The sequence below is a fragment of the Pteropus vampyrus genome, unplaced genomic scaffold (genome assembly GCF_000151845.1).
Source record: "Pteropus vampyrus isolate Shadow unplaced genomic scaffold, Pvam_2.0 Scaffold120, whole genome shotgun sequence".
NCBI classification, from domain to species: Eukaryota; Metazoa; Chordata; class Mammalia; order Chiroptera; family Pteropodidae; genus Pteropus; species Pteropus vampyrus.
The window spans coordinates 4,939,725-4,946,972 of NW_011888901.1; the positions used below are offsets into that span (position 1 = coordinate 4,939,725).

Here is a 7,248-nt window from a genome sequence, read left to right on the forward strand (position 1 = left end):
GCCTTGCTTCTGCCCCACATTCCTTATGTTTTCACCCTCTGGTCTCTCTGACTGCTGCTGCCACATGCGTACTTCCTTTCAGGCCCCAGAACACACCCAGCTCCTTCCAGTCTCAGCCTCTTTCTACTTGCTATTCCCTTTGCCTGAAATGCTGTTCCCTTTGCTCTCCACATGGCATCCAGGACAACCTGTAGTCTCTCTTTATCTCCCACAGCCTGTGAACTGCCTCCATCTGTGCTTCCTGCTCTGGCCTCCCCTCGCTTTTACTCTTTCATGGAGTGGTGGGTCTGGCTTCACCTCATTTACAAGCAGAAAAACAGACGCCCCATGGCAAGAGTCTCAAGACCCAGAGAGCCTCAGGCCAGACATTAACCCATTCTCTGTCTCCCTTAGGGATCCACTGCCTGGGGCACCCAGGGTTATCTTGCAGGGAGAGCCAGAGAGCCCGTTATGTACGTGAGCTGTTTCTTTTGGCCTGTTCTTCCTCATTGCCTCAGCTGTGCAGTGAAGACATCAGAACCAGACTGACCTGGTTTGCATCTGACCTTGCTGTGTCCTAGTTTGGGACTCCTGGTCACTTACGAACTCTCTGAACCTTGGTTCCTTGTCTGTAAAATGGACTAATGAGTACTCATGTGTAAGGTTGTGAGGATTAAGCAAGTCAGGATTTGTAAAATGCCTGACTCATGGTAGGCAGGCAACAGATGACCATTTTCATTATGATTATGGAGCCCTTGGACAGGGAGGGTGCTCCTACATGGGTGGTAGTTGGGAGCAGGGATATCAGGCCAACAAATATGCCTGCTGAGTGTACAGCCCAGAGCTTCTGTGGGAGAAGCAGAAAATGCTTTCCTGATTTCCAGCAGCCAGCACTTCAGGATGGTCAGGGGACAACACTGTAGGCCCTGTGTGTTGTTCTACATAATGGCTTGATTACGTGTGATGGTCCTGGCAGTGGAGGTCAGAGGGGACACAGATGGCCAGGACTAGGATTTCAGGGATGGCTCCTGAGGCTAAACTGGAACTAGCTTAGGGGCCTAGTAGGATGGGTGGGCTGTGGGTAACTGAGGGGACGGGGCAGGCAGGAGAGGGCTCTACACGGGCCAGGGCCCAGGAGTGAGCACAGTCTGGTGTACGTGGAGAACGGTCAGGAAAGTGGCCCAGCACGAGCCAAGGCTCCGTGTTGGGGAGGAACAGGAGGTAAGACGGGGAGGTGACGTTGGCCTTCAGTCCCTGGCTATGGGGAAAGGGAGGGAAGGGCAAAAGAGAACAGTGGCCCTTCAACATACATGGTTTTATAGGCCTGAGTAGGAAGGATCTTTACCACCACTTACATTTGAGGACACCAAGGCTCAGAGAAGTTTAGTGATTTGTCCAAGTTCACACAGTTGCCCTCAGTTATAGACATCAGATTTAATTTGGAAAGCAACAGAGAACCACTGAGGGCAGGTTTTCAGCCTGGGGCAGGGCATGGAGAAAGAAGCCTGAGGTGGGCAGAAGTGAGGTGGGCAGAGGCGATGGGTCGGTGGGCTACAGAAGGTGGAAGCTTCAGAGAGTTTCTGTAGGCTACAGGGGAGGGGTAACGGGAGGGGGTGTAAATCTGGGAGAGGACTAGATTCTGTATCCCCAAAGGGGCAGGTGACCCAGACTTATTGACTTCTGGCCCTCCCGGCCCCAACCCTGTGGCCTGGGCCTCTGATGTTCTCCTTCCTACTTCCCCACAGCTTCCTTGTGTGGTTGCACTGAGGATTAAGTAGCCTACTCCACATGCTGTGCTCGTCCCAGTGCCAGGCACATGGAAAGCCATGCAGGAAAGATGAGCAGGTGAGGAAACCAATTCAGAGAGGTTAAGCTATTTTATCAAGGACCCTACTAAGTGGCAGAGTCTGAGTTTGAACCCAAGCCGGAGGTTTGAACCCAGACCTGAGGAATGCCAGAGTCCCTGGAAGCCTCAGCCCTTGCAGGCACCTTTTCATCTGGTCCCATGGCCTGTTTGTTTGGCCAAGCTGGCTGCCTCGGCTTTTGTGGGGTTGGGGCATGAACTGAAGTAGCCATGGGTTGACTCATCTGAAGAATCTGCAGGGCTCCCAGGGGACACTGATCCTAAGCTGGGCGTGGGGCCCTCCTGCCTGTGTGCCAGGCACCTCCCCCAAGTCCTTTAAGCAGAAGGAGCAATTTCTTCTGCCATCCTACTGCACATCCGTGGCTGGCAGCTGAGTTTAACAGTAATGTTTGTTTTAAATTTCATCATGTTTGTTGGAGGAAAATACTTTAAGGAAAAGCGCAGGTGAGGCAGTGAGTCAGCTAGAGGGGCAGCCTGCCCAGCACCCCCTGTTTGCTGAACCTCCTTCTGCAGGGCTTTCTCTACATGATGAGCCCCCCACTCCCCAGCCATGCACAGACCTTCTTCTGGAGCCACAAGGAACAGGTGTCAAGAGCATTTGGCAGGTGAGCAGACCCAAGAGGCAGGGAAGACGATTGCGTTCTTGGCCAATTTCACTTTTGACTTGATAGGCAATCTTAGGGGCAAATCCCTTAACCTGTCTTCCATAGCCAGAGAGCTAAAACACACATATTAAGTGCTTATTAAAGCCTGTCATGTAGGGTGCCCAACTGTCCCTTTTTGTCTGAGACTGCCCCAGTTTTAGCACCGAAAGTCCTACGCCCTGAGCAACCCCTCAGGCCTGGGCAGACCGGGACAGTTGGTCACCCTCCAAGCCTCATGTGCATTATCTCCTAAGGCCTCAAGATCCCCATAAGGCTGATTAAGTCATAGGTCATCATCCCATTTCTCACATGTGGAAAGCTAGGTGGGCGGAACTTCAGTTTTAGATGGAAAGACATCCTGATATTGTTGTAAGGCAAACTGCTTTGAAAAGAACAGAGATCCACACCAGAGTACAGGGCAGACACTGTGTTGGTCTGCCCAGATCTTTCCATCCCTTTGAGCTGCCTGAGGTGGATTCAGGGACCCAGGAATGAGCTGGCCCTAAGCAGCCTGTGGATGTACTCTGACAATGAGAGACCGTTCCCTTGGGCTCCTGGACTCTGCCTGAAAAGGTACTCAAGGGGGAAGCAGGAGCCCAGAATCATCACCTTCCAGAGGGCCTGCTGCCTGAGCTGGCTGCCCTGGACAGCTCTGTGGCACCACTAGGTTCAGAAATTTATTCATGAAACAAATACTTACGAAGAGCCCTCTTTTTGCCAGGCACTGTGCTAAGCTCTGGGGACTCTGTGAGGAACAAGAGATGAAGACCCTGCCTTTACTGAAGCTGGTACTCCAAGGGGAGAGACAAACATGACCATCATGTAGAGACAGAGTGATTTTAATTGCAGCCGTGGGCAGTGCCATGAAGGAGGAAGGAAGCTTATTCACGGGGCCTCAGACTTGGTCCAGGAGGCCCCAAGATGTGTATTTGAGCTGACATCCCAATGATGACCAGGGAGCTGCTGGGGAAGTGCTATGGGGTTGTGACTAGGCTGGTCTTTTTTTTTTGCTGTGTAATCTTGGATGAGTTGTTTGGCCTCTCTGAGCCTTGATGCCTCCTCTATATCATGGAGATGGATGCATCTACTCCCAATTGATGGGGGACTTCAGTGGATACTGTGGGAAGCAGCTGGCAGAGGTAGGTGTTTTATTAGAGAAACAGCTACATTTGATTGGCTACCCGTGTGTCTGGCTGTGCCTTGGGAGGGGAGATGGAAGAGACCTAACCAGTAACCCACACCCAAGGTTCTGGCCCAAAAGAACCTGACACCACTCCAGTTGACATCTGGGGACAGGGGACAATTATAGTCTGAAGAGATAAGGCTGGTAAACGCTTAACAATTAAAGCACAATTATGGACTTAATTGTGCCTTTCTGCTTCTGGCCTGCAGCAATCTACCCAAAGCTGTCTCCCCAGAGCCCAGCAGCCAGTTTCTCACTCCTGCCAATGGGGCTTATTGTGAATTTTTAAAATTTCAAGCTCTACGACACTGTTCCATAGTGTAGCGATTAGCACATCTGCTTTACATGCAGAAGGTCCTGGGTTCCCGCCCCAGTGGAGCCACGGTCCATGGTCTATGGGCATGCCACCATGAACAAGCCCGATGTCTGATCTCGGAAGCTAAGCAGGGTCGGGCCTGGTTAGTACTTGGATGGGAGACCACATAGGAAGACTGGGTGCTGTAGGCATAAATAATAATAAATAATAAAAATAAAATAAAATAAAATTTCAAGCTCTACACCGTGTCCTCGGTGTGTTGAACCCAGACCAGCAGCCTCAGTTGTATCTGAGAAGTTTTACAAATGCAGACCCTTGGGCCCCACCCCAGATCTGCTGAATCAGGGACTGGCGGGCTGGGGGCAGTCCTCCAGGTGATGCTGATACTCTAAAGTTTGAGAAACACTGGGCTATAAGTTTTCAGATGTTTAAAATTCCACTCAATCTTTGTTACCAGTAATAGGAATAGTAGCAGCAGTAACTGGCATGTATTATTTTCTGTGTGCTGTTCCATCCTGGGCTCCTTACACAGCCCGTGAGGTAGCCGTGGCCACTACCCTATTTCATAGATGGGCAAACTAGAACTTGGCCAAGTGACACAGCTGGCATTGGCAGAACCAGGATTTGCACCCAGGTTTTGGGCTCCAGGACCCCTGTATGAACTGCCAGGCCTCCCTGAGGCTCAGTGGACTGTGATAACATGGCCAATGTTATGAGCTATGAGCTAGCCAGGGCCTGGTTGTCCAGGTCTACCATTCACCTAGCATCGTAACCAAGGGCAAAACACTTCATTGGACTAAGTATTCCCATCTGTAGAGAGGAGACACTAGCACCCACCACATGAAATGGTTGTGACGGTTCCATGAGATAATAAAGGGAACAACTGGTAGTCAGGAGATTCACAACACGTGCTGGGGGCTCCCTTTTTTCTTGGAACTTGTAAAGAGAGGTCATTGGTTTATGCTTCAGTTTACCCATTAACATCAAGGGAAGGAAGTCCTGTGGACCAGGGTCTATTTCCTCACAAGTTGGGTGAAACGAGCATTTTTGACCTGGTGAAGCAGTGGGGTGTGGTGGAGGGTGCAGGCCCTGAAGCTTGAGACTGGGCTTGACCTTCATGCTGCTGGTCTCACTGTGCAGCCTTTGGCAGGTTGCTAAACCCCTCTGAGCTCTGTGTTCTTATCTGTATAAAAGGGCTGAGCCCAGGTCCCCCAGCAAGGCACGGTGGGCTGTGGTGATGCTAAGTCAAGCTGCTTGTGAACTATCTGGCACGTGGACCAGTTGGTCTTCAGGCCCTACCTGTGTATCTTGCTGACCCCAACCCCAGCACTCCTAGCTTTAATCACCAAGAACTGGCAAAACTCCCAGGCATGAAACTTAATCTTTCTACATTAGTTTCTCTATTTGAAAAATGAGCATAATTAGAACTTGACTTTAAATGAGCCTAGTGCAGAGCCAGCCTGCATCACATGGTTGGCCTGTAGACCCTTGGGAGTCAGAAGGGTTTTCCCTTGGATTCTCCAGAGCTGTCTCTAGAAGGGGCACTGGGTTCTAGAGCCTCTTGGGTGAGCTCCTTCTCACCTTTTGTAACTCTGTGGGTAGGCCAGGAAGCCGGTAAGCAGAAGCTGGCTTTCCAGGGCTGGGGGTGCCTGTGAGTGAGCTCAGGCAGGCCTCCCTCAGTGCTGGCCAGAAGATGGCAACATGGCCAGTTGAGTCTACTGGCCTCTGGAAGACACAACAGAGGGGCCCCAGGAGGGCAGGGCCGAGGTGAGGGGTGAGGGGCCTTGAGCTGATTTCGTCATGTCTATAGGCCGATAAGGCCCTCTGAGGCATTGAGTGAACTATCTCTTCCTTCTCCCACTTCCTGCCAAGCAACTGCATCTGGACAGGGGCACGGCCTTGGCTTGGGGCTGGTGGGAGGGATTCTCCTTCGCTAGGAATGTGACTTCATCCCATCTCCCTTTTCTTGAGGCATAGAGACGGACAGGAGTGTGGACTTCCCACTGGCTTGGGTTCGAGTCCAGGCTGTTATCTCCCAGTTGCTCGACTTTGGATTGACTATACCACCTCCCTGAACTGGTCTTTTTTATGTGCGAAACGGGTCAGCCCTGTAGGATGCCTTGCACATAATAGACACTCATCATGGTGGTGAGTTTTAAGACTGAGTGCCTACCGTGTGCCATGACAGGGATAAAGAAATCAGGTTGACAATACCCTCCCCCTCAGAGACCCCTCCCCTGCACTGGGCAATCTGGCCATCCTCATACCAGCCATACCAGGACACTCGTTTGAGGTAACCAAGCCTGTGTATGTCCTCATAGGCTTCCTCGCCATCCCAGAGGATGCTGCCATCTTGATGTCTGTCCATTCTGGGGGCCCCATCTAGGGCCTTGGGCCTCATTTCTGGAGGTTGCCAGGCTGCCTGGATGGAGGAGACTGTCCTCACAGGTCTCTATATCAGGCCTGTCTGTGTCTCCCACCAGGCAGCCCCAGTTTCTGTCCTGGTCCAACCTGGGCCCCAGACCCAGGAAAGGCTGGGGTCAGGAGGGCACAGGCCAGTGGAGGCCACAGGGTCAGGCCTCGGTCACATTGTCTACAGAGGCTTGGTAGCCATAGGTCCTGGCCAAAGAGGGAGCATGGAGTTGGACCCAACCAGACCTATCACCTTATCTGAGGACAAGCTCTGACTGGGGGTCAGCAAACATGACTCGAGTACCCTGGGTTTGGGTCAGAATGGAGTGTGTGTGCCTTCTGCAGGGAGAGATGACAGAAACTTGTACACGGGCTTGCTTTTAAATGCTGTGTTCACACTTTCCTCCTGCCCTACCTGATGGGCAGCAAGTACCAGGACAACAGAGGTTTCAGAAGGAGGCCTGACTCACAGTCCCCAGTGACAGGCCCCTGAATCCCTTTCCCACAGGGGAAGGACCTCCCTTGCAAATCAAAAAGCATTTCCAGCCCTGGGACAGTGCTTCCAGGACCACTGCTGCTAGAAAAATGTCACTGGGAACGCAGATGCTAGATCTGGGAGGAGCGGCTGGGCTGGGCTGGGGGTGGTGGGGGAGGAGGCTGGAGGCCTGGCAGAGGGAATGCAAATCAGCATCATGAATTATGCATCAGCCCAAGCTTCTCACACGTTTGGGGCTGAATGAAATCATGTTTGCTTGGAGAAGGGGGGAGGGGAAGATAGGACAAAGATGAGCAGGGTTTGGCCCTAGGCTGTCAGAAAGGGTGTCTTGCTAGGTTTCAGAAGGGGCCTTGG

The 7,248-nt window shown here is 52.0% G+C and overlaps 1 pseudogene; it reads left to right on the forward strand.

The window, feature by feature from the left end:
- The first annotated feature begins 4,061 nt into the window (after positions 1 to 4,061).
- LOC111743747 lies at positions 4,062 to 4,177 on the forward strand (annotated as a pseudogene).
- Positions 4,178 to 7,248: the final 3,071 nt, after the last annotated feature.